Genomic DNA, 27,567 nt, shown 5'->3' on the forward strand with positions numbered 1-27,567 from the left:
TTATCTATACCTCTGAGGATTTCTACCAGAAACCTACTGCTAGGAAAAGAGAAAAATCCTGCTGATATATCACAGCATTAGAATTGTGTTAGTTTGTGAAATGTGTTTGGTAACCATGGGTACTAAACAATTTCATAAGGATTTCACATAATCTAGGAACTAAAAATAGACTTGGGAACAAAGTAGGAGCTTAATGCAATATCCACAGGTTGGGAAGCAAAATATTCTTTGTAACATAATTTATTTCTATGTGTTTCAATGAACATTTTAAAGGCATCATTTCTTTTTTTGTGCATATCTTCTTTTCTAGCTTACCCTGACAGTCACTTGATCAAGCTGAGCCTGGGTGATAATGAGCCAGGGAGTAATAATAAAGCCTCACTCAATTTATTTAAGCTTTAGAGGAAAGTGTGCAGAATAATGCATATTAGCAAATGCTAAGGAAATTTAACCAGGTGAAAGAATACATAAAATAGAGTATTTGTTCCATGTTATAACTTTTTTTTTTAACACTTTCCACACTTACCTAAACAAAGAACTGGATTTCTCATGATGACAAACAGAAAAATATAGTAGGCAGTTCACTACCCAAATTTTGGATGACTCAACACTAAGACAACTCAGTTAATCAAATAATTACACTCATGATCTAAAGCATTTTACAACAAAGCTAACAATAAATTAGTCTCAGTGTTGCAGTTCCTGAAGAGAGCTTAGAAATTCATGGTAATACAGAGAACTCTGCCTTAGCAGAACAGTACCTACTATAATTATAACTTCTATTCATATTTTAGCATTCTCCTCCATCACCTTCACCTCTCCTTTCAGTGTGTGTGCTTTGAGAAGAAAAAGCACTTGTAGATTTTTTGAGAGATATTTCTAGTGTCAACAGAAAAAAGTGAAGCAGCATCTTGTTTCAGGGTTCCTCTGACACCCCATAATGAAAATGCTTCAGCCTCACAAGCTGAATCTGTCATCAGCTTTGTGAACATTTTTGATGAGCTGCTTACTCACATCTTTATTCAGCCTTCTTTCATTGCAGCATAGCAAAAGCTGCCTACATCTATATTTTCTGTAAATTAACTCCTATCCAGTCACAGATACCTCAGACTTAATTTTAATATAGGCTTCAAGCCCAACTAAGCCAACCTAATGGGGTCTGTGGCATAATATTCAAACTCAGCTGAGAATCAAAGTACTAATGCAGTGGGACCTCAACCATCAGCCACAGTTCAAGTTCTCATAATTCATCATCTGTTAATCAAATCACCCAGGGCTCCAAGGCTGTGGCTGGGCTGGGTGAAATAGCTGGCAGCAACACTTGCAGTGAAGACAAAGGCTGGGAACATGCAGAGCCAAAACTGAGCAAATGCTCCAGCAGTTCTTCCCTGTCAAACTAATTCATGTGTGCTCAGTTTTAATGAGAAATTCTTGATGTATTTAACACAAATTTCTATTTTCTAAAGGCTAACTAGCATATGTATTTATACTTGTAAATCTGGAGCTAATTATAGATTTTTTTAAATGGTTTTTGGCTACCCTTCCTGTTAAAGTGGAAAAATATGTACAATACAGCATTAAGACAACGAAGTGTTTTTCTCATCCTAGAAAGAAGTTTCAGTTATTAGATTTTTTATTTTAAAATGAAAGTCACCAGCAATCTTTTCTAGCACTGGCTGGCCACCACTATCTGCATAGCATTTTAATTGTCTAAAGAGGATTTTCATTACTTACATGTTAGTATTTTTAAAGTTTGTATGTTTGAGGGTTTACTTGGACTGTGCACCCAGAGGCAGACCAGTGCAAGCCCCAGGGGTTCCAAGATACACTCTGGGACTCTCCAGCCTCAGCATCTCAGCAGCCAGCCCAGCTGCCAGGGCTGCAGAGACCCTGCCAACCTGCCCCAAGAAACCCACTCCTGCTGGGCAAGCCTCTGCTGAGGGAGAGTGGGACTTTGCAAGGAGAAACACACCTAGAAATCTGAGATACAGGAGAAGCCTGGGAGCCATCCCACTCTAGAGGTGACCAGGTAATTTCTCAGCAGCCTTAGTGCTTCCCCAGATGTGCCTGGGAATGCATTTTGGATCACTAGCCAGAAATTACTTTTTCATGCAACAACATCTTTGTGACCATATAAAGAAAATTTCTGAGAACAAAGTTGTTTAGATAAAACTCAACATTTCCTTATTTTATGCCAAAATTGTTCTTGGCTTTTTATTCATTAGTAAGTATCCTCATGGCCAAACTTGCTTTTCAAGATTTTATTGCAGTCTAGTTCAAAACTGAAGTCCAGTTTCTAGAGGGCTAAAAAGAATTTTGCATAATTTTTCTCTCACTCCACCACCCTGATGCTTCCCAAAGGAATTCTGTGCAAAGGAGAAAGAGAAGAGTATTGTCTCATCATGGATTCTGCCACTGAGAACCCCTTGGGTGTGACAGGTTATGCCATTTCTCCATGCCTCAGAAAACCATTCCTTATCCAACAACATAAGTACAGATTTCAAGGCTGACTTCAAAATGTAAATTACTGTGAAATCCAAACGTTGTTTTAAAGGAACCACATAACTATCACAACTTCCATGATAGTACCATGAAAAGCTGCATTTCACAGAGCTAAGCCAGCAAGCTGCAGAATGAAAGGAAAGATTACTCTCTCAGCTCTTCATTGGGAAGCCATTCAGCCAGGTACATACAAGACAGTAACTGTGTGGACACTTAGAGTTCTCTATTAAAATTTGGCTTTCTATTAAATTCAAACTCAGACTTTTCCGCATTATCATCCTTGGGGTCTGTTTTGACTTTTCCAAAGGACAAGCAAAAATTCCACCACTGCTGTGTTGAATTCCTATTGCAAGGATGAATAACTCAAAAGGCTGAAGCTGCCTACTGTTACTGTGGTTACCAAAGTTTTCTACCCACTGAATCTGCATATCAGTTCTGTTCCAGTCTGCATACTTCAAGCTTCTCTTACTGATAAATGCCTTTTTCTCTTCCATCTGCTGTAATGCAAACAACAAAGTATTGTTTACCTTTATAGCAGTCTTTGTCTTCTATCCTCTGCAGGCTGTGCCTGCTTCTCACCTCTTATTCATTTCAGGTGTTTCCATTGATTCCATCTGAGTCCATAATTCCAAACCCTACAGAAAAACAAAACAAAACAAAATTATTGCAGTAGAAGGAAAGGAATTACACCAAGCAGAGGACATAGAATATCCATAACCACACATCTCCAAGGGTGTAAGCTGTGCACCCTTGCAGGAATGGCATAGCAGAGAAGTCTGGTATACTAAGCATGTACATATTAACTGTGCAAAACCTGTAGGCTCATTCTTTAAAGAAGCACCAGGCACTCTAAACATAGATAATTCACTCTGAAATGGGCACACTTTCTCTTCCTCCTTCCAAAAATCCTTTTGGTGAACACTAACTGGCAGCAGGATGGCACTGCTCCTCTGCACTGTTTCAATAACAAACTGGACATTGTTTTATAGAATTAAAATTAGCAAATTTAATCCAGGGTAAATGTGTGGTTGGACAAAGGTGCAAAGAAGTTAGTGATGCAAAAACACCATAAGGTCATTCCTAGGTTCCATTTCTCCATAGATGACAGCAAAAGCAGTAGAGCAAGACTTTGATGCTATCAAATAGCATCTTTGATACTGTATATGCTTTGCAATTGCTCACTTTTGAAAAATGCACTGCCAGTTCCACTAGGAAACACACACAAATATTAATCTAATATAAAAGTACAACGACTTGAAGATATACAATGTTTGAACACCAGTTCCTTGCCTGCATTTCCCCTTGTATTTTTTTCTCTGTAGGACATATACAGTCTGAAGCACTTTCTTTAAGTTCCTTTAAGATTAGCAACAACTGTCCAGAGCCTTCAAAACAAAGCAAACTCTTGAATCTTGTCAGAGTTTAATCAAAAGTCATCCTACTTAATTTTAAAATACTGGTTTTTAATTTTCCTTTTAAAATTTAAGGTTTTAAGCCCACAGGATTTTGGTTAAATATTTTGCATAAATTAATTCAAAGGGAAATTGCTTGACCTTAAGTTTGCAGAGATGAAATAATTTTAACTGCTTTAATGGAAATCCTGTGTAGATTAACTCAAGTACAATATGCAGAGGTCAGCAAAATGCATTTCTGATTTTGGAACATGGAGAAGCCTTCCCCCTTCTCACAAAAACACAAACTAAAACAAAATAACCCCCAAAAAAGCCCCCTCCAAAGGAATATATTTTCACCACAAAATAAAAGGTCATTGAACACAAGCAAATCAAAGAATTGCTGAAGACCTCTGTTGCCAGCACAGCTGCTACAATAGAGAATGAGCCCAGCTGATAAACTCCCAGGAAGCTTTGGCTGGATGAATTGGAGCCTTCAGGGTTCACATTGTATATAAATTAATGAGGTCTGCACATTGTGATGGAAGATTGGCCTCTGTTTGCCTTCTGTTGACTGACAGTGCTGACTGTTTTCAGAAGCCATTGAGAAATGGGCACATCCCTGTTTTTAGGAGCACATCACAGGACATCCTGGAGCTCCAGTGTCCCTGCCAGGACATCAAAGCAAGCAGAGAGGGATGTGAGGCCCCTTCAGTGACAATGCTGCTGCCCATGTGCCCATGGCAATCAGATCTGGTTATTGCATTGCAGTGCAGGCTCCCAAACCAATGGGGCTTTTGGAAAGCTTGGCTGGTGAATTCCTGTAAGCCTGTCCTTTCACATGATGTGTTGTCAGATTTTTGATATAAAGTTGGAGCCACAGTGTAATTTCTCCTCAAATAACTAAATATTATATATTTATATATACTCTAAATTGCAAAACTAAGATGATGAGCAAAAGACACAAGGACTGGTCCCAGGCAGTGACAGCAGCTGAGTGGGACAATCACAGAGAGCGACTGAATGGCAGTGGTGCAAACACAAAAAGGTGTTTGAGGATTTCTAAACTGCAAAGGCAATGAAACACAAGATGAAGGGAGGTGTAATTTGGAAAATTATGCTGCTGTCATTATGCTACAGGGTAAGTCCATGGGATTCTCCTCCCACCTATCTCCAAGCCCTCTGGAATACATGAACATCTATAAATTTTAAAAAAATGTAGAAAAATTAGCAAAAGTCAATAGTTATACAAAGAACAGGATAGACCAAGCTCAGTTTTCCCAAATTATCCTTATAAAGTCTTGATTAGATGTTCACTGTATTCAAAGAACAAGTGTCTACTGAAAACTAATGATGTTTTATGTCATATCTGCCACTGTATGTTATTTCACTGTTGATAAACCAATGCATTTAAGGTGACATTAGCAGAAGACTGATTTTTAATTTCTGTTTTGGAGAAAAATATGCAATTTTAATTCCATTAATTTTTGCAGTGCCTTTTTAGCTCAGCTCTGACAGAAAGGAAATCAGACATTTGGATAAATGAGCTAGGTTGATTGAATATTGATAAGCCAATTTTTAATTTATCAAGGTTATCTAGAGGAGCTAACCCAATGCTGCATACTAACAAGAAATATCAACACACTAAGTGGTGTGTACAGTGAAATATTTCTTTGGGGATAGAGCTCTGAAAGGACTGGGATTATTAAAATACCATACAATGGGGATAGGAAGGGACTTCCTAGGGGGAAATTAAAAGCAGGTGACAAGTGTGACAAAGAGACTGGGATGAATAGATGGCAAATTCTGTATTTTGCACTGACTGCAACACAAAACCCATAACAAATGAGTTTGGATGAGAGAGACATCCTCTGAGATGAGTACTTCTGCTTTGTGAAAAGTAGAGGTAAAATGGCACAAATAATGCTAATGTTTCACTCCTCCAAAATTTCACAGCAAGCCAGGTAATTGTTACAGACCTTGCAATACACACACCACATTGTCAAACACCTGAAAGGCTTGGCAACCTCCTACAAAAGACAATGCCCAAACAGCTTAGAAGAGGCAAATGAGCATTATTTTTCAGGCTGGGGATTCAAAAACAAGCAAAGTGGGCTACAGCAAGAATAATGCCAGAGGAATATATAAGATTTTGGAAAAAGCGCACTGATTCCTCTCTTGACTCATAGCAGAAATTTAATAAAATTACGTTTTATAGCAGCACTGGACCAATAGCAGATATTTGCACTTGTTCATTTGAAATAAATAATTAGAAATCTTCATTTCATAGATTTATCAATAATTTAAAAGCTGTGAGAGAAGTGAGCATCAGTGTGTGCAGGAAATACTAGAAATAAAAATTTTTACAGGATTTCTTCCTGTTACAAAGCTAAAAGTACTGAAGCCTTAGTTAAGAGCTTTGTGTTTCAGCTTCTGCTGGCTCCCTGTGTCAGCAGCAAGCAGGGGAACTGTGGCACCTGCCCCTGGCCCTGCCAGGACAGTCCCAGCTAAGCCAGGGTGGCCAGGTGTCTCCACCCTGGCTGCTGGCAGCACCAGGAGGGAATTCTCCACCACAGCTGCATTAAGATCTGATTTCACAGATGACTCCCCTTACTGCTGCCCTGCACAAAAGAAGAGTGTCTGATGGAGATTTCCTTTGTTAATACTCATTTTTACATCTTTCATCTGTACCCATGACAGCACGTGGCAGTGGGATATAGATGGCATCCTCCAGACATGGACCATACAATCCACTCCTTTCAAAAATTCCTCTCATGCCTTTCACTAACATTCTCTCAGTTTCATACTTTGCAGCAGATTAATGCTGTAGCTGCTTTACACTTCAGAGATAGGTGCAAAAAATATTTTTAAAATTTTCCCCCACATGGGAACGGAGCCAAGAGAATCTCTGGACCTCCCAATTCCAGTACTGTGCTGTTCATGTTTTCACTATTCCATGTGCTCCTCCTAGAACTACCCCCAGTCTGATGCACATGCTTCATTCACAGCTTGTTTGATTCTTCACTGAGCTAAAATAATGCCTCCATCCTTTGTTAACTTTATTTATCTCTTATTAGGGATATCTCGCTCATCTTCCAGGGCAAAATTCTTGTACATTTGTCCTTAGCAAGTTTGGAACTGAATTCTTCCATCCACAGCTTCACAACTAGTTACAATTCAGCACTTTGTCCTTCATTTAGGAAGACTTACCACCACCATCATTTGTAATATCTGCTCTTTTACCTCCTCCTCCCTCATATTTAGGGGACCTATCCAGCAGGACACAGTTTAGTATCAGAACAGACAATTAAAAACTACTTTTTTGATCCTATCTTAGCACCCAGCCACTATTTCCAAAACAAGTGACAATAGGGTTATAAATCCACCACTATTTTTTAGAAGCTTACCTTTGGATTTCCATACAGAAAGATTTCATTTCTTACTTTTTCTGAAAACACTGATATTTCTGAGGGTTACAAAGAAATAATCTGTTGTGTTTCCTACCACAAAAACCCTGAGTCCATCCCAAAACTCCAAACCAAATATTTGTAATCGAATTCTCACATTTCAGCAGTTAATTATCAAACAGATCATTAATGCAGAGGGTCTAAAGCTACAAATTTGAGACAGATTATAATTCGTTGTACTCAAGGCAGTGTGAATATACCCATCAAAGTCATGATAAAGGAAAAAGGCACTACTGTACTTTAATAAAGGAAAAAAGGCCAAAAAATTGTTAACATTTTTTTCTAGATTCTGTAAATTATGGCTTTTTCTTTTTTTTTTTGGTGCCTGCACAGGATATATGTTTTTTAACTTTTCAGCTGTGAGACTTCAGTGATATAAGTTTGCATTGTCTCTTCCCTTTCAGAGAGAATGCAATGAGCATAATGAAGCTGGAACTGACAGAGGCATATTCTGCATCTGATCTCCCCTGAATAACCCATAGTTCTGCTGTGGTTCAATTCCTCTTATCTCTTGGACCATATTAATTGGAAATAGAAATCTGAAATATTAAATTGATAACGCATGGCTTTTAATTTCCTTCAGACAGATTTCCTTCATCCTGCATCAATGTGCACAGCTCTGAGGATCTGGGAATCTCTGTGAGAATTAATGGTGCATCTCCATATCTGCATGATAAAGATGGACAGCTGTGACAACATTTACATCTGATACTATTAGAGCCTCTCCAATGATAATCATTAACAGGCCCATTAATGAGAGCAGATTTCCCTGAGGTCCTATGGCCATTCCACAACGTAATCTAAATCTATACTCTCCAGAAACTCCATTAGAAAGCAATGAAGTAAGTCCCTGAACTGTACAAAGGTTATCAGCCACATTATCTCACTGAGCAAAAAAGATGAGGGAGGCTTCCTTCAGCACTGGCAGTACAGAAGATTAAAATGTGCAATAGTATTTTCTCTTAACAAATAACCATATTACACATACATTGGCTGAAAGCTGCATTCCAGTGGCTTCAAGGAACCCACACTCAAGCCCTTAACTTCCAGAAGATTGCATTCAACTGGAATAACACAGTTCAGAAACCCATCATACTGATAAATATAATAATCTAATAATGATGTTAAAACCCCAATCCTGTTGGCTTGAAGCATGTATCCCAACTTACACAGATTTGACTGAAATAAGAGCTACTTCAGTATGTGATTCCCTGTTCACCAGTAGATAAAATTATAGTTCAAGAAACAGAAGAATTACTTTCATTTCAAAATGATTCTACTATATAACAGTGATAATAATTCACCATACAACAGACATCTGAGGTGGCGGCCTCAGAGCAGTGAATATTGCAGACAAAAATAAACAGTTGTTCCTTAGTCCTAATTCTTACAACAAGAATGAAATGCCAGGGCATCACTGCTCCAATCTCTCCTGCATCTAATCTGGGAGTAAGCACAATTTCAGACTCCTGGACCATGAACTTGGTTTCCTTCATCTGTGTTAAATCAAAAGTTTGCCAGAATCAATAAAATATGAAGTCGTAATGTAAATGTGCTTTTGAGGAGGAATATTTTATTTCTTAAACTGCCAAAGCCCATACTTAACTATTCATTATTACCATTTAAAGGTTCTTCATGAAGACAAAATTTCCCAGAATATCAACATTATGTAAAGCAAAAGAAATTATGCCCAAAATAAAAAGAAGTATGGACCTGTATTTTGAAGCCATGGGTGGACACTGCTGAGAAACATCTCTATAGCCTTCAAGTTCATTACTAAACTGGCTTCATTTTACACAGATCTGCCCTGGTGAATATTGGTTTTGCAGATAATTGAAGCATGCATTTGTCTTAAGGCATTACAGAAGCTGAAAGACTACTGTCTCTAAATTACTTGATTATGTTGCAATGCAAATATTAAAGAGCTATACTCACTCACCTCAAGAGTTATCACTGATCACTCAATGTTTTTAGCATTATGTCTTTTTTTTAGTCCCAGCAATAAAAATCTATTGATACCGAGAAGTTGTTCACTTTATGTACCATGAAAAGATCTGACAGGAGACTGTTAGCACAAGTATTGAATACTAATATCTCTTCATTGCATCATACCCACAACAAGCTCTGTGCTTTTTTAGCATATTGAGATGAGAAATAGAATAATGTAAGAGTCTTTGACTTTTTTCCATGTAGCCTCTGTTAGAAAAGTGAACTAGGTGAACTTTCAGTTCAACCCCATATAGAAATTTCTGTCTCTATAAATAGCAGCTAATTTAGAAGATCTTTAAACCATTTTTGTTTCCTCTTAAGTCTCTCTCAGATGACCTGGGAGATTACACACAATACCTGTGTCCATGCTTAGTTTCCTTAGCCATGGTAAAATTTCAAGACTTCTTAGAGGTAAAAAATACTTTAAAAACACACTCATTAAATACTGCTCTAAGCTGAAAAAAAAACAAACCCAAAAAACCCCACTTTGTAAACAGTCATGTTTATTATTTTTATAGAATTTAACATTTGGGAACAGAACTTGAAATTTCACATAATATGTTATAATTTACTCAGTGATCATCAAGGTCACTCTCGAGCAACTGCTCAAGAAATATTATACACAGAAATGTAAAGCAAGTTCTGTGTTATAAAATACAATGAAACTCTTCAAAATCCAAATCCCTTCCCTCCCTCCTAGGGAACAAATTATTTTTTCCTGGAAACCAGCATGCTGCTAGATTCAGATTCTGTTTGCCAAATCTGAGTCTGAGTGAATGTTTCACAGTGAAGACATAATACCTTGGAAAGAGAAAACACACATAACAAACCTGACAAGAACAGCAGTGCACACAGGCCTTGGCCATGGGAACAAGTACTGTGCCAGAATTAATCACATCCAGAAAAGTACAACTCCTTCATGTTCATCTCTAGTGCCTGCCAATGGTGCTGACAACTTCTAACATGAGGCAGTATATTAAAAGCTTTTCTGAAAACCTGCAAAAAGATTAAAGGATGGTGGTAAAGTCTCCTCAGACTCAGCTCAAGCAATAAATGGTAACGAATTTTCTGAAACACACTGCAAACCCTGTATCAGCACACAAACCTACTTGCTCCATATTTGTGATAATTCACAGGAAAGCCTGAATTCCAAGTTTTCAGTGAAATGTGTATTTCCTGGTATATTCAACCACCTGCAGAGCTCTAACAATGCCTGCCCATCTTTATTGCACTGGCTGAGCAAAACCTCTGCACCAACACTCCTGCAAACCCAGCTGAATTCAGTGTTCACAAAATCATTTTAAAAAACCCAGCAAAAACAATCCAGAAAGAAACCCCAACTTACTCATTTTTTACTGTGCATAGCATATAATTTTTTCTGATATACTGAGTGGCATTTCCTTCTCTTGGCAAATCAATTTTTTTTTTAGTGGCTCAGGCCTCTGCAAACTGCCTGAAGCAAATTTTTCCTATGTATAAACATCAGTTTGGGATCTTCAAATCTAAAAAGATTTATAGAATCATCATTGCAAGATGATTTCTCCAGTATTTTGCATGCACAAAGGATAACTGCCTTCCAGTTCTACCTCATAAAGGCATTAATTATTGTCTGTTTCCAGGATCCATTACATTCTGCTCAGCAGTCTACTAATGCATGACTTGTACTACTGAACCATCTCCTCGAGACTTGGCATCTTCTTAACATGACAATCCTTGGCAGGGACATGGCTTTCATGGTAATAAAATAACACAGAGGTTTTTAACTACCTCTGGACAGTTAACCTTCACTGATTGTTCTGTGACTCCACTTCCAGTGTTTCTGGAAATCACTCACAGGTAACCTCTCCAAACAGTCTGAATCTGCAAGACAGGACAGAAGCCCATTTTAGTGACTTAGCAATCATAATGAGAATTATACAAAATGCTGAAATGAAAAAGAAGAAAGAAAACAACATAAATTATATAAAGGTTTGGAAGAGGGAAAATGGGAGAGAACAGAGAAAGTTAAAGCAGAAAGGCAAAACCAGCTAGAAAGCAGCAGAATGGGAAGGAAGCTCAGGGCCAATGTAGGAATAAATATTCCCCCTGCTTCTCCATAAGCAGAGCAGTGGCATGCCAAGTGTCTAAAACCAGCTATACACACAATGAAGTAGTGTACAAAATCCTGTTCTCTAGTCTTCAGGGTCACTTCAGCAGTCAGGATCAGGCTTTTCCAGATTGCAAACTGGAGAGGAAACTAGTTCCCACAGACAATTGTTCCCTTAAGTGTGTAGATTTTACCAGAAAATAATAAAACACCCAAACCCAAAATACTTAAAGGCAGTTCTCTGGATAGGTCTTTCTGGAGCTTCACACACACTTTGTGCAAATCACTTGGCAGTCTATTTTGGACAGAGGAGTTAGCTGGTTTTGGCAGCTCCCAGTTTCAAAAAAGCTTTCAGTAAGTTTTGTTAACTACCTTGTATGTGGTTATAAACTAACCTTTTCTCCTCTTCTAAAGTCCCAGCAGTATGGGGGGCACACAGAGCTTCAGACAGGATTAGATTTATCAAGGCTGTTGCTATAAATCCTACTTTTACAGTCTCAAATGTCATCCTAAAATCTAAACACCTGCAAGTCTCTGATACGGTTACATCAATTGCAATTCATTCAGGCAATGATAAACTGTCAAATCTGTTGGGTTTGTGCTGTTTTCCCCTTATCTTTTGCCTTTTTAGAATCAGTGACAGCTTTATGGGGATGCATTCTTGCTTGGGAAATGTAAGATCTGCACAGCCTTTTCAGTGAAAGACAGTATTCACAAGTTCTACAAGCAATAATAAAAAAAAGAGCTGTAAATGGACTGGGCAATTTTCTTGCTGGTTTCAATGTAAATAACAGGTAACAGGAGAGGTGCAGAGCTTGCTGCAGATCCCCAGGTTGTTTTGCTTCTGGTACACATTGCTACTTGGTACTGGGGAAATAAAAGTTGCATCATCTTGAGTGCCTGATGAAATCAGAAGGTAAGAGAGATTTTCTCTCTAGTGCTGGGCTTATTGTGATTATCTTCCAGCCCAGTGGTGCTCTGAAGCTGCAGCTCCTGATAACCTCCTGGCCACCACAGGCTACACATGGACTTTTAAATCTCAGAGCTGCTGCTATGTTTGAGCAACTATTCCAGTTAAAATATTTGTCCCCACAATTCTTTTCACAGTAATTTCCCAGGGAATTTCAGATACTAATGAGTGTGCACCTTTCCAAATCCGACAGGGAGATGTTGGACAGCAGAAACTTCTTCCAGATCGTGAGGTATGAAAACTTGTAACAATCATGAATTCTGAACCAAGAACTAAGCTGAAGTTTACTTTTGTCCAAAATTCAACCTTCATGCATCTCTAGAACTAAAATGAAGTACAAAGCCTGTGTGAAGTACAAAGCCTGAGACTGTCTTGCAATTCTGAAACTTATAATGCAAGAGGGGTTCAGAGAAGGATTAGAGTACTAATCTGGGTCTCAGAAACACACTCCAAATACAAAGTAAAGTATTTCTCTGCAGGCAGATAGCCAATTTTTCCATTCTCTTCCCATTTTTATTTATACAAAATGCAAGAACTGACTCTCAAACAAGACATAAATGTAGTCCTACAGAAAAATATATTTTCTAAATCCATTTATATACTTTGATGGAATTGGATTTCAGAGGATTTCTAAGATGAGAACTCTTTTTAAAAATTTGTTTGTTTTTTATTTAAAAAGTCTAGAATTGTAGAATTACTTGAAATTTAGAATTACTAGAAAATTAATCTTCACCCTAGCAACCAATTGCATCCCAAAAATAACTTCCTAGATAGGTAGCTTCTAATATTTCAAAAGAACAAATACAATGTGGCATAATTACAAGGGATAGTTTAATAGTATACAGAATATAATTACATGGTATTTCATATCTGAGTCATCCCAGGAATAGAAATGGAAGGAAGCAATAAAAATTACTCAATCACAAGCTTAAAATATCCTAGCCAATAAATTTAAACAGCCAACAACACATTTAACATATATGTGGCACAGGCAGCTCCTGGTAAATGATGAAGCACCTGGCAAATATTGTTAATTCCCTTGCACCTAAGTTAATTGCAGATTCCAGCAAGCAATCAGATATGATTAAATCACATTTTTGGAAACTACCACATGGTTCAGGCTGAAGGAAGACAGCTTAAAATAGACCTTTGAAAGGTAGCACTAATTAGGCAAAGTCTTAATTCTACTCCTCTCAGCTTCAAAATTGCTGGGACAAATTCCCTTTTCTGTGAAAACTGTGAAAAGTAGCTGCAATCACCAGGACTGTACAGGGATATTGAACCCAAGATTTTAACTTCTCATGGAAAATTTCTTTTGATCCAGAAAGAAGTATTCCATAAACAAGAAATCAAGGGGTTTTTTAGACGTTTGTTTTTTGGGGATTTTATTGGTTTTTGTTGTTGTTGTTGTTACTTTGTTTGTTTGGTGGTTTCGTTGGGTTTTTGTTGATGTTGCCATTTTGGCTTTTTTTTTAAACTGGGTTTTCCCACTGCCTTGGAGCACCAATCCCAATTCACTCAAAAGGCAATAACAGAGTTAGGGAATGCTGGAATATTCTGAAAGAAAGGGGACTAAGAAAACTGCTAAGCAAGCAGCACTATTTGAGAAGAAATAAGAAGGGAGAGAGAGAAGATGGGAGATCAGGAATCATTTGGGAAGCTGTTTTCAAAAACTCAAAATGCATGCTGCTCTATCTCACTCACATCATAAATTACATCATCTCTCTCTCTGACATCTCCTCTAACCCAGGTCCATTTTCCATTTTGATTGAAGTTACCTGTTCCTCACTGACTTTCTTAACCCTCATCTCACTCCTAGTGATGGAGCTGGTATACTTTGAATTTTCCATTGTGCCAAAACATGCTTGGTCACCTCAGACATCCCTTGCAATCTCCTATTTCTCTTTCTAATCACATTAGAGACTCCTGTAAGCTACCAAGCTCCAAAAAGGTCAGTTTTCAGCACAGGAACCTCACACACAGCAAAGCCCATCCTGAACATGAAGGACCTCTTCCTTCTCCTGCCATGAAAAACATCAAGTTCTGTACATACAGCACCAGGAAACTGAGTGGGAAAAGATGATACAACAGAGAAAGGGGTTTTCATGTCACCAAAAATCACAGAAAACAGCACTGTAGACCCAAGCTAGACAGTATAACCATGCTGTAATTATCACTATTAATAACAACAACCACATTTTATCCTGACTGGTGCTCTAGGTCACTGCATCCTACCTAAAGTCAAGTGGTATGCACCTGAGGCAGAGGGAAATCCCAGTTCACACTCAGAGTCTATCTAATGTCATGGGGTCTTTCAGGCTTTTGGAAATGCCAGGAAAATAAAAAGTGTATTTTAAGACTTCAAAAACCTGACAAATATATGTTTTGATTAGCAGTACATTGTGAACATGGAAGAGTTATAAAAAAAGCCAGGTGTGTCTATATTTGTAATAATTTATTGGTAACACCTTTCCCACTTTTCTCCTTCAATGGAATAAAAGAGTTTTACCACACCAATACTTTGAGTAAGAGCTCATAGTTTACCATTAAGAGCTGGGAAAAGAAAAAGAAATTAAAAGAAAACTGAAAATCTCTGGTTTTATGAGTTGTTCTAAGAGCTCAGGCACTTGGAAAGCAGCAGCAACCATCTCAGTTACTTCATGTTATATTTTCCCTCTTGTAACAGATCATTTGTTCATCAAATTTGTATTACTGAGCCCCAGAGTGGAATATTTCAAATGAAGACAGAAAGGGCAAAGTGTGGGTGGATAGACACCAAGTGCTTGTACATGCCAGACTGCCTGATCAGTAAAAAGGAATTACTCATAAATGGGACTTCTGAGACAAATATTAGGCACAACTGTGCTTCCAAGTCCTGTGAAAAGAGACAGCCTCCACTTTATTCCAGGTAGAACCAACCTAAGTAGCACATTAAATTTTTTTCTGATTTCCATGACTCATCTAGCACTAGTAGAGGGCCTGATCTTGCAAGATATATCTTTAGCAGCTGTGAACTCCATCCTGACAGGTCACAAGAAAAAGCACTGGTACTCCCACATTAAGCAAGATCAGTTACTTAATGTAATTGATATATTGGAGGGGGATCTAGAGGAACTCCCACAGGTCCTTCATGAGAATTTATCCATCAGACTGAGAGAAGAGTGATGGTGTCCTTGACTTTGGGTGAATCAATTTCCTTTGGACTCCTGAATCTTTTCAGTATGGAGAACTTGTAAGTCCTATGGGTAAAAGTGTATGTGTGAAGACTTTACTATCTGGGTTTTTTAATGGACTGATATAATCAAATGCCAGTATTTAGAAGCCAGCTGCCAGGAGAGAAAGATCTAGAATCCAACAGGAAAATATTTCACCCTATACCTGCCTTAACTGCTGGAGGTTTCAATTCTGATTAGAACCAAATTTTGATACTAATGAGGAGCTTCCCTACTTGAGCATAAACATAGGTATTACTAAAAATATATATTGCTAGTGTCAATATACATTGATTTATACTATCTTTAAAGGATATATAAATACAGACACACAAGAAATGGTTACACACATGCAAAATTCAAATAAATAAAAGTAAATAGGGGGTCTCCTACAGTGACATCATCTCTTTTTCATTCTCTGAACCATTCTCACTTAACTTGTTGGCTAAACATTTAAGGAAGCATTTTGAGCAACAGCAGTAGATGTGCAGTGGCATGAACACCACCAAAGAGAAATTAATTAGAGCCTGAGGAATAAAATTGATGAAGACATTTATTCAAATAACCTCTTTTTTCAAGTACCTTCTTTCTACCTTTATAAGAAATACAGCATACAACTACCTGCACATGCAAAAGGGTGGAGGGATAAAACATTCACATTTCTTTCTTGTTTCAAAGCCAAAATTCCCACATTCACTATATATTGAAGTATTACATGACTGTGAGATCTTCCAGAAACAGCACTTGCTGTCAGTTTACACACACAGAACACTATGGAAACTCAAAGAGAAACAGACAGAGAGCATTGCAGCTGCCCCATGAACAGTCATGGGTGATGTGTGTGCCCTTTGTCTCAATGAACAGCTCAGCCACAGGAACATTACCACAGAGAGAGAGGCAGAAATCACAGAAAGCAATGGAAATCTCCAAGAAAGTGTCCTGCTCTTTGAAATGGAAGTGATGGTACAAGCACAAGATACCTCTTGCTCTACCACAGTGGCTTTTGAGCCATTCATTGATAGCCAAACTTAAAATGATGTGTCCAAGTCAGTGAATTCCTTTTAATGAACAAACCAGGCCAAAGCAGCATAGTTACAACATTGTCTCCAGTAAAGACATGATACACATAACTGCAATAGCAACTTTGCAGATTCCAGAGATACACCAGAAACAGATCTTTAAAAACACACATACACATACATATAAATTATTCATCTTGTAATTCTATACCATGGGCTTAATGTTTCTCTGTTGCAACTTCCTACATTTTCCATAATAATCTAAAGCCACTTCAAATAAAACTTCTCCGAGAACTGTGCTTTTGAATAGGAAGTGCTCACTCTTCTTAAGCAAGAGTTTCTTAAAGGAATCAAAGAGACTGGAAAGTTTTACAGCTGAACCATCAGTACAAATATAGATGACATTGACTAATGGAATTTGGTTACCAGGACATTAAAGCAGCTGTGAGTTGGGTCAATCACACACACACACACACACCCCTACAGACTGAAATTATTTGCCTGACACCAGTGTCTGCATTGCCCCAAAGGCCAATAACTGGACAAGAATGAGAAACAGCTATTCTCATACTTGAGTCTTCAGCTTTATTTACAAAGAACACAGGCACAACAAAGAGGAAAAACTTGAAAGGTTGGCTCCTATTTTAAATCAGGTTGTGTAACAAAGCCTGTAGAATTGCTATTCCAGTGGCTTTCCTGAACACTGAATCCTTGCTTTGAAAGTTAAGATCAGTATCTGCAGCTTGTAGCTTTTTTTGCAATTTGTATTCAACAGAGCTACCAGAAACCACTCCCTTGAACAATACCTGGTCTTAAAAAAGAGGATAATTCATCTGACACTGGGAATTTCAACATTTTTTCAATATTTCACAGGCATAGTCCACCTTATTTATATGACACTATATATGAGTGATAGGTAAGGTTATACTAATTAAAACAAATATAAATTAGCAAAAAAATCTATTTAATATCTAAAAAGAAAATGTAACAGAAAGTTGGATTTTGTATTTGACTAGACAATGCATACATTAATAACCTCTTCTCAGCAATTATTGTATTTACATTGACTTAATACCTTTAATTATGGACAAAATATCAAATAACACAGAATTGAAAGCAATCATTTGTTTAAAATCACAGCAAAGAGAATCCTTAACTGTCCTTGCATGGTTTCATTTCAAAGCACTTTATCCCTATAAAACAGGGGAATATTATCAGTGCAGCACTTTGTTTAGGTAAACACCATTATTTTCCTTGAAGGTCATTTAGGAACTCCCCTAAATACAGGTACATAGTGTTATAGAAAGGTTTTTAAGTTAACAACAGCATAGGAAAGGACTGGCTGCTGCCCCATGGCAGTTTTAACCCATGGAACTGAACTACAGAGCACATTTCAGTTCCTTGATAATGTGTGACACAGAAAAATGGCTTGGCTTAGCAAAACCTCTTAAAAATATTACTTAATCTCTACTCCACCAATCTAAAAAATTAGACTTCTGGAGAGAGTTCCAAATTTATTTTAAATTCACTTAAAAGAAGCCCCACTCCAATGCACTCCCTTAGAAAACTACCACCAGCAACTTCTTTGTCAGACCATGAAAAGAGAAGAATAAAAATATTAATGAGTATCAGACACTAATTTATTCATGTAGCATCATACCAAAAAGGAATGGATCACCTAATATACACAGGTGCTGCTTTCTGAATTCCTCCTTATTTGTACTGCCAAAGAACAGATATAATCAGCTGGCCATGGAAGAGGGAACTAGGTTTAGATCTGTGTTTTCTTTCTAAAATATGTGCATTTTTGTCCCAGACTCCTATATGCTATCCAATTAATCAAGAGCAATATATCCAGCCACCAGAAACTGATGTTGAGGAGCCCTTGAGTTAAAATATTTGCTAGCTAGATAGTACAATGACATAACAACCCACACCAAAATCATGTGCATTTTCAAGCTCAAAAACTGAATTAATTTCAGAGCCATGAAAACTTGTATGGTACAGGACATTACAAAAAGCAGAAAATCCTGAAGAGTTGATTTAAACCCCAAAACACTTATGTTACCTAGAAGCAAAGCTAAACAAAAGATTTGTTGCCATATCCCACCATCCAGAATTTGCTTCTTCCACACAACAGCCTCAAACTCAGGACAAGAAGTTCAGCCCAGATGGAGCCTATGAAGCACACACACTGCTAGGCTTGATGTGAAGAAGGTGCAGATAAATCCAGCAGCACACACAGGGCTGGCACCCCAGCACCTGATGGTGGCCTGGGCTTTTAACCTGTTCATCTGGCAGACTTCCCAGGGGAAAGCAGTCTGCTGTCTCCACCACCTCAGCTGCTATCCATTAATATTTTAACTCTCATAAAAAATACATCGCCTCTACCCTGCACTCCTGACTTTGCAGGGCTGCCAGAGGAAATGTTTACAAGCTACTTAATTTCTGTAAAGAATTGCAAGAAACATTGATTTAGGACCAACTTCTTCAGGTCATTTTATAAATATTTTCTGGGTGTACTTGGTTATTCAAAGAACAATAAAGATAAACTATGTCTTCCTGTAAATTTTGTGTGATGGCATCACTTCCTGGTGCCTTACCATCCTTTCCTTCTGGAGAACAGGTTTCAAGACTAAGATTCTTCTTCAATTACTGTTTCAGACCTCTTCAGCCTTTCACAATACTTTGCAAAAAGGAAACAAACCTCTGACCTAGGACAAAGATTCTTTAAAGCATTTTTCCTTCTCCATATCATCATCATCATCATCACTTTCATTCTCTCCAGCACATCTCCTGCATTATCACTGGTTCCCAAGGCTGGCTCCTGGATTTATCAAACCTTTACTTGCTTTCCTCAGCCACCTTGTACAATCACTTCTTGACAAAATGTATATACAACATATATAACTGCCCCTTTTATGCAATCCATACATCCTGAATTATCAGAAATGAAAAATTTGAGGCACACTATAGTATATTAATGGCAGCTGCACTGTGTATTAAGTCACTTATAATGGGGCTCTTCAGAGATGAAAGCTAAATGCATAACATAGGAAAAAATTTAGCAGTGAATAGTATCAAAAAGATATCTTATGCTGTATTATAAAGATGACACACATCCTCTAAGTTTAATGTATCAATTTTAAAATGCTGGTGATTGAATAAGACTTATTGCCCAGTTCAACAGTTGGAACATGCTATTAACATGGGAGAATTCCATTAAGAAAGTAAATCAGAATCTTCAGTAATAGATATGTTTGATACCATTTTTCCATTCCTTCACTTCTACATTAGCATCTGCCCAATTGCTTCACCTCACAAGGCAGACAGCAGGTTAGATATTGTACAAGTGAAAGCAATCTAATTTCAAAGTGTCTGCTATTCCCTTATGGTTTTTAATTCCTCTTTAAGTCTTCTGGGCAGATAATTAGAACAGCTTCATGCAAAAAATCAGCAGTCACCATGTACAACCAAAGATAAATCACCTTTTTTATGTCCTAACATGTTATAAAGCCACAACTGCTATGGAAATACACCAAACCCATGGCACAGAAACAACTGGCTGGCTGAAGTCTACCCAGTTCTTCAGCTGATTTTTTTTATCCAGGAATACACTTTACATTGTTAAGCCATCTCAATTTCTTTAGAGGTTCAATGTTTGTTCTTAAGCAGCCTTACATGGAATGAGTTCATAAAATATCACTGGTCTGGACTTTTCATTAACTTGGGTTCATAATCCCTACTTTCTAGGACTGATAAATTCAACTTGCACTGCAAGTATTACCTGTGTAATAGCTCTATCTTTTTGTTCACAACTAGTTTGACTTTTTTATTCTACTTCTGGAAGAGCAGGTTTTTTTAAAAATAACTTGCAAAAAATCATCAAACAAGAAATAATTTTAATTTGATGATTTCTCCTTTGCAAGCCAAACAATAAAAAGAACTAGCTGTTATAACTGGTTGTATCTAAATTGTTTAAAAAACACAGAAGTGGGAAAATTCTAATAAAACCTTATCAAGTGGAAAAGGAATGTGGCAAAGAAACACTTGCATGAGTTGACTCACTAATAACAGAAAAAGATTTTTGTCTTTCTCCTCTCCACAAGCCTTAAAACACATTCCTGTCCTTCCCATCTTTGTTCTCTCCTTCAATGATTTCCTCCTTCACTGTGGCCACTATGGACTGCTAGAGGGGAGTTGTTTTATTTCTTCACAGAGATCAGCAGGTTACAGAGGAAAATGAAGAGGAAAGGGGATCCCTCCCTTCAAAAAGACCAGGAATAATTTCTCTCTGGCAGGAAGTCAAGGAAATGAAGCAGGTAGATTTGGGAGCAAATTTCCAGCAAGATTCCAGCTGTTAACACCAAACTATAAAGGTAGGGAAGCTGAGGGAACTGTAATCACCCCAAATGATGGGAGTGGAGAAGAAAGGGATAAGAATTCTATGGGCAATATAGAAAATGGTTTCCCAGGAAGGAGAAGAAACATTCATAACATATTGACCTCTCCTTCTGCCCAGAGAAAATGTTTACCCAGTTAAATGCCAACAGACCAGGACTCACTTGCTCCATGATTCAGTGAAGCACTGATGTCAATAGCTGGACTCCAAGTGTGAGAGAAATTTGTGCTCCTTAATAAGCCTGACTTTTTACAGCTGACCTGCTGCAAGGTCCCAGAGTGCTGTGCCCATTAATCTGCAGACAGCATGCTCAAAACACCTCTGCTGCCAGCAGAATGCTCACAAATTTCCATCTAGTAATTTCAAAAGCAAAACATTTATTCCTTGAAGCCAGCTGACAACATCTAATTTTTTGACCACCAGAAAGCATGCAGCAAAAATTACACCAAAACCATGGTAAAACTAGAAAGATGTAGCTGGAAAACTGATGTCTTGACTGCAGGGACAGAATGTCCCCTTGCCCCTCATGGACAGCCTGTGCTGTGCCTCTGCCCTCAGATGGCAAAGTGACACTACATGTCTGCTTTACAATATTGCAGTCCCTGGGGCAACCATTGCTTCCTATTGTAGCACAGAAAAATCATAAAAAATATGTTAAGTAGGAAAGGCAAGCAGGTTAAAAAGGTTACAGTGTTTTCAACAAAACTGCTTTGTACTGTAGCATAAATACATATACTAGAGTGTAAATAACACAATGAATAATGGAAGATTTACTGCAGGGCAGCAGCAAGGAAAAGGCTATTAGACACTTAGGCATGACTAACAAACTCATAGTTTATTCATGCTCTTTGTCCCAGTGTCAAATGGGCGGGTATCTACATCCCCAAATTTTTAACAACTGTTACTCAAATGCCTCCTCCCGGGCAGAATTAGGAATACAGCCAAAAATCAGATGAGCAGGAGGAGAAAAAGCTTCATTTCCCTGCCAGAGGGGATCCCCAGAAGCACAAGTGTGATCTGGGGGAGCAGAGCAGGTGCTGCTCTGCACTCCAGCTGTAAGCCACCCCCTCCAGAGCCTCAGCCTGGCACCTCCAGCCAGCACCAGAGCCCCTGCTCAGAAATAATGATCACTGGACCATGAGCTCTCCAGCATGCTCCAGCCTTTCACCATGGAACCCATTCCCAAAAGGGGCAGCTGGGGCTGCCTCAGGCTCACAGCCCTGGATCCCATGCCTGCTTCCTTCACATCAAGGTTTTTGAGCAATACTTGCAGGTAATGCCAACATCTGATGGACATCTACCACATTAACCTTTTGTTGTGTACACTGAGGGCTGGGAAAAGGGGGAAATGCAAAGTTCCAAAGGCTTTTTCTATGCAAATCTCATTTTTTTGTAACTTTTAATGAGTTTTAAATAAACCTGTTATCAACAGGCATATTATACATGAATTAATGCAGAGCATTAGAATTAAATGCAAAATGTGTTTGAAAAGATAAAACAGGGCAGCACTACTATTGGCTGTCACTTGTTTCACTGAAGTACTGCACTCTTCTACAGTACCATCAAAGCTCATCTTCTCATTACCTTTTATTTGCTTTACTTCCCTATAATACATTTAAACAGAGAATAAAATGTCATAACTTCACACATTGTGAATGGTATCTGGATAACAAGGCAGGGAGAGTACCTTTGCACTTCATAAAAGAGAGCTCAAAAAAGATTTCTGTGAAGAGGGAAGTTTATTGTTGCATAAATTCACCAAATACAGTGAAGACAGTATCACATCTCATAGGAAGTGGGCAGTTCTGGAACATTTGCTGGGCTTTGGGCCAGATTTTATCTTGCTCACTTTGATGAAATCCACAGCAAATCTATTTAACTAATTTTGTGTTACCTTACTGACAATCAAAATTTTGTTCAGAAGTGCAAGTCTCCATCAAAATACATTGATTTCTTTCTCCTGAGATGTGACCAACCAAAGATGACACTAGATACAGATGTCAAGTCCAGTACAATGCTTAGGTACCAATCCAATTCAAATTCCTTCTCAAATGAAGATCCTCTCTTTCCCTTCTTAAAAATTTACTGATACACCAGAATGAGGTGCAATACATTTAGTACACAGAATTTTAAAATTTAATTATCAACAGTTCTAAATAACACAGTAGAGCATCACTCAAATCTTCATTTGCAATTTTACAAGACAGTGAAAATAACAGTGCCATCTCTACCAATTCAAGACTAGTTTTGCAAAGTGAACTGTCCAATACCCAGGTACTGACCAGACCTTGCTTTGACTCTGCACATGAAATACAATGGTACAAGTGGTCATAACTTGGTTTATGGATCAACAATTCAGTTATTCATTGAACAGAAAAAAAGTACATCTGCCTGAATTATTCAGCTTCCTTCCCATAGAACAAGGATGTCCATTCTGGAAAGATGGGAAGCCAAATGCTTCTTTTCAGTCTTAACCACAATGAAAGAAATAAACACTGATAAGTTTTATTTCGCAACAGCACAAATCCTTAAAAACTCCATTGCCTCCAGCTGTAGAAAAGCAACTTGATAACAGAATCTCTTCAGCTTTTTACAGAGCATCAGTGACAGAGGTCTTCAAAGATTAAAAGGGTTGAATTTTGTTCCTACTTAGCTTTCACCATCCCTGTGCACAGCACTGCCCTCTGCATCAGAAAGGATCTTGAGAAAAGCCTCCTCACTTTGAGGAGTTGTGTGTAGTAGATAAATTACACACTAATTAGCATGGTGACAGATGAGACATGTGAGGTTTGTTTGGTTTTTTCCACTTGTTCCTAAAAGCCACAATCAGCCACATGTCAAAACAGACCAGTACTAAACTGTGCACTGCAATCAATGTGCAGATATCAGATCTCACCCATGTTTCTAGATTTGATATTTCAGGCAGAGTTATTTGGATTCCTTTTCTTTCCCATGGAGAGATGAAAATAGTAAGCCATTTCAGTTTGGATTAGTAGCTATTGATTTAAACAATTATATCTATGCTTTCTATATATGTTAGAAGACTATTTGCATTCATATGCTTTGAGGATTAAATACTCTCTGCCTGTGAAACTACACATTTCCTGCACTGAGCTGAACACAGGAAAAATTTCCCAGAACCTGCAACTTTTCATTTTTTGCATCTTCTTCCTTTGAATGACCAAGCTGTCAATGTTGACTGCCTTGTCTGACAATGAGCAATGGCTGAAGAAAACAATTACTTTTAACCAAGTTCACAGAAGTCAGTGGCCCAGTCTGACAGTACAGAAAAATGAAGTGAGTACTCTCATCAGTGTGGTGGGCTTCAAAACCTTCCCCATTCACGAGGTACAGTGAGGGCTGGCAAATACACATACACCTACTTCATGTATCAACTTATACTTTTTAGTTAACTTGTGGTCACAGCTCTATAGACTCATTTGGTAAAAGAAATTAAAACCAAGTGCTTGTTTAAACAAAATTCTGTTATGCAAACCCTAAGTACAACTTTGTTTCTTTTATAGCATAGAGGTAATAAATGTCAGAAGACTAAAAGTTCTACAGAGCAGAACTGTGTTCAGGCCAATATATGTGTCTATGGCACCAAATTCAAGAGGAGGAGATGAGTAAAAAATAATTCTAACCTCAATGATCTAAACTGCAGGAAAATGAGTTGGTATATGACTGGTGTATTAAGCACTTCATTAAAAATATTTTCCTGAACAAACACATTTGTAATTTTCAAGGCCACATTCTCAGAAGCTTTACTAATTTTCTTCTACTCTTGCTTCTTTAATTTCCAGCTAACATAGACATTTTGTACCTACCACAACACAAAGGTTCAATTCACTAATGAGAATTCAGCTTTAACACATTACCCTTTGTGCTCCATTGCTGGGATTTAAATCCCAGCTGGATGTTCATATTCATGATGAGACTGCAGTTTCTCTCCTGCCCTGACATGAGAATTTCACTTTTAGCAATAAGCAAAGAGGTTGCAAATTCTCTCTGTGAGCATCTGAGATAGTAAGGCTCCAAAATAACTGTAACTGCTCGTCATCCATAGGATCAAGAACTCTGCATTCACTTCTAAAAGATGTATTTCAAGAATCTACACATGATTTCTCAGGGCTTTTATAATTAACAGAAATATTTTTTCAATATACTCATTGTATGTAATATTTTGTATGAGTATTGCTTTCCAATGAAATTTCTACAACATGAATTTGCCTGGATGGCAATGAGACAAAGATGCTCTGAAATTCTTGGTAAATGCTACAGATTTAAATCTTATAGATTTACCATTACATTATCCACAAGGAGAGCTGATATGCTACAGTTACTCTGGCTGATGGCTTTTAAGTTACTGATGTATCAAAGCTGAATTTTGTTTTAATTTTCAGACCTCTCAAACTTAATTGTAACTATAAATTATAATTGGTAAATATTGAAATTTGGATGATTTATTAGACTGAGATTCTCAGGCTGAAAAACTGAGCTTAGAGCTCTGTGTGTAATTTACGTTAGTGCTATGCCCTTTCTTCTTGAAGGAGCTAAAGAAGCCTAAAATTAATTATTGCATGAACTAACTTCTCAAATGCCAAGTATTTGTAATCATCCTGCATAAACTGAAGTCTGTAAAGAATCTGCCTTCATTATGCACCCAGCAGTCACTGGTAACTAGCTTTTAATCAGAGACCTGATTGCCAATTTTTTGTACCTGATCCCTAATGAGTTACCTTCATAGTAACACAGTTATATGTCATTCCCCTCCCCAGTTAATACATCAAATTCACCTTTTCATTTTGAGGACATAATACATTTTATACCAAATACCTTTGTGCCTCATTTTACAGGGAGAATTACAGACTGGATATGTTACATGTGATGAAAAATTGTGACATTTGTGTTTCATTACAATATCCTTGCCAGAAAAGCAGATCTGGGAGCAGTAGTAGCCCAGCTATAAAAACACAGAGTAAATTCAGAGGGCAGCAGCAATTACTATGCATAACACAGGAGTCAGTATCTTGTCAGAGCCATGGATGTAAGTGATAAATTACATCAGCAAAGGGTTGAAAATTTGCCTTTTTAAAATACAGTAGTAGCTAAAAAGGGAACTGATCCTAACTAGATTAGATCCAAACACAACACTCTTCCCCAAATGAATGATTATGGCACAACATTGCACCAACCATGTGGACCTTATAGAAATTAAAATTTTATGTCTTCTTGCTATTTAAAATCAACAGTTATAAAATATATTTGATTTTCTCTGCCTAATATTTGCCTGGGTGGCAGCCTCTTCAATATACTAGGGAGCTGAAAGGTTGCATGTGAGCTTGTTTCATCTTCCTCTCCCAAAATCTTCAGTTACAGAACACTGTGTTTTTGTCCTTGTCTTGTACACACTCGAGATGCCCCTGGTGCCTGCTGGGTTTGATAGGTGGTTTTCCTTCTTGTTAGAGAACACCTGCCCTTCTGTCCTTTTTTGGGTTTTATTTGCAGAACTGTGATTTGCATTTGGGCTGGTTACCAGGGTGATTCAGCAGAACGTCTCTGCAGAAAGTCCCCAGGTCTATGTATGAACTGGTGTAATTTCCCATATATCCTTCTCAGGAGAATCCCTGGCAGCTCCAAGATGGGGAAATGCTGCTCAGCCACCACTGCAGAGTCCCTCACAGACACAGCCAGGTCCAGGCCAGTGCCCCAGAGTGCCTGGCAGAAAACACTGCAGAACTGCAGTGTGTGACCATTCCTAGCTCAAACATTACTTCAGCAAGTACATAATTTTCTGACCAAGGAAATCTGATTTCCAAAATGCTGCTTACAGCCTTTCAAGATTAGTAGTTCAGTACCACTATGACTCTATTAATAATAGGAAAAGGATAACATTGATTTAAAATATATATATATATATTTACCACTGCAGACTTAGTGCAAAGCACTGAATTTTCTTGGCAAATATAGAGTATCAGCTTACAAGGAAACATTAGTGGTAAATTATCAAAGAGAAAAAGGTCCCACAAACTCTGCTAACCCAAGAAATTCCATCCAGTAGGTACCTAAACAAACAAAGGGCTAACAAATAGCATGTTCACATGTGTCCACACAGCTACAGAGCCTCCTTTCCTCTGCCATCCATAGCTAAATCTGCCCGATGACGTGGAATTTCATTATCATATCATTTGCTGAAAGTAAATCAAAGTAACAGTCAAACTATTTCTTATGATGCATGTGTGGTAGGGAGGTTCCTTTTGACACTGAGCTACACAGTAGGATAGAGTTCTAAAATACAACACTTTTTCCTGGTCTTTTGGGGTTCTGTTTCTGTGTTCTGCACACTAACTCAACCTTCCACCCTCAAAGCTTTAGCAAAGCAATTATATAATATAGCATATTAAAGGGACATTCCCCAGCTCAAAACACCTACACAGTGAAAATGTCCTGAAAATAGCAATGGTCATAGCTTCTTTTTTTCTTATTTTTCATTAGGAAAGTCAGCTATTTCTAAAGAAAACTCTCCCAA

The sequence above is a fragment of the Erithacus rubecula genome, assembly GCF_903797595.1.
Source record: "Erithacus rubecula genome assembly, chromosome: 9".
Classification (NCBI taxonomy): domain Eukaryota; kingdom Metazoa; phylum Chordata; class Aves; order Passeriformes; family Muscicapidae; genus Erithacus; species Erithacus rubecula.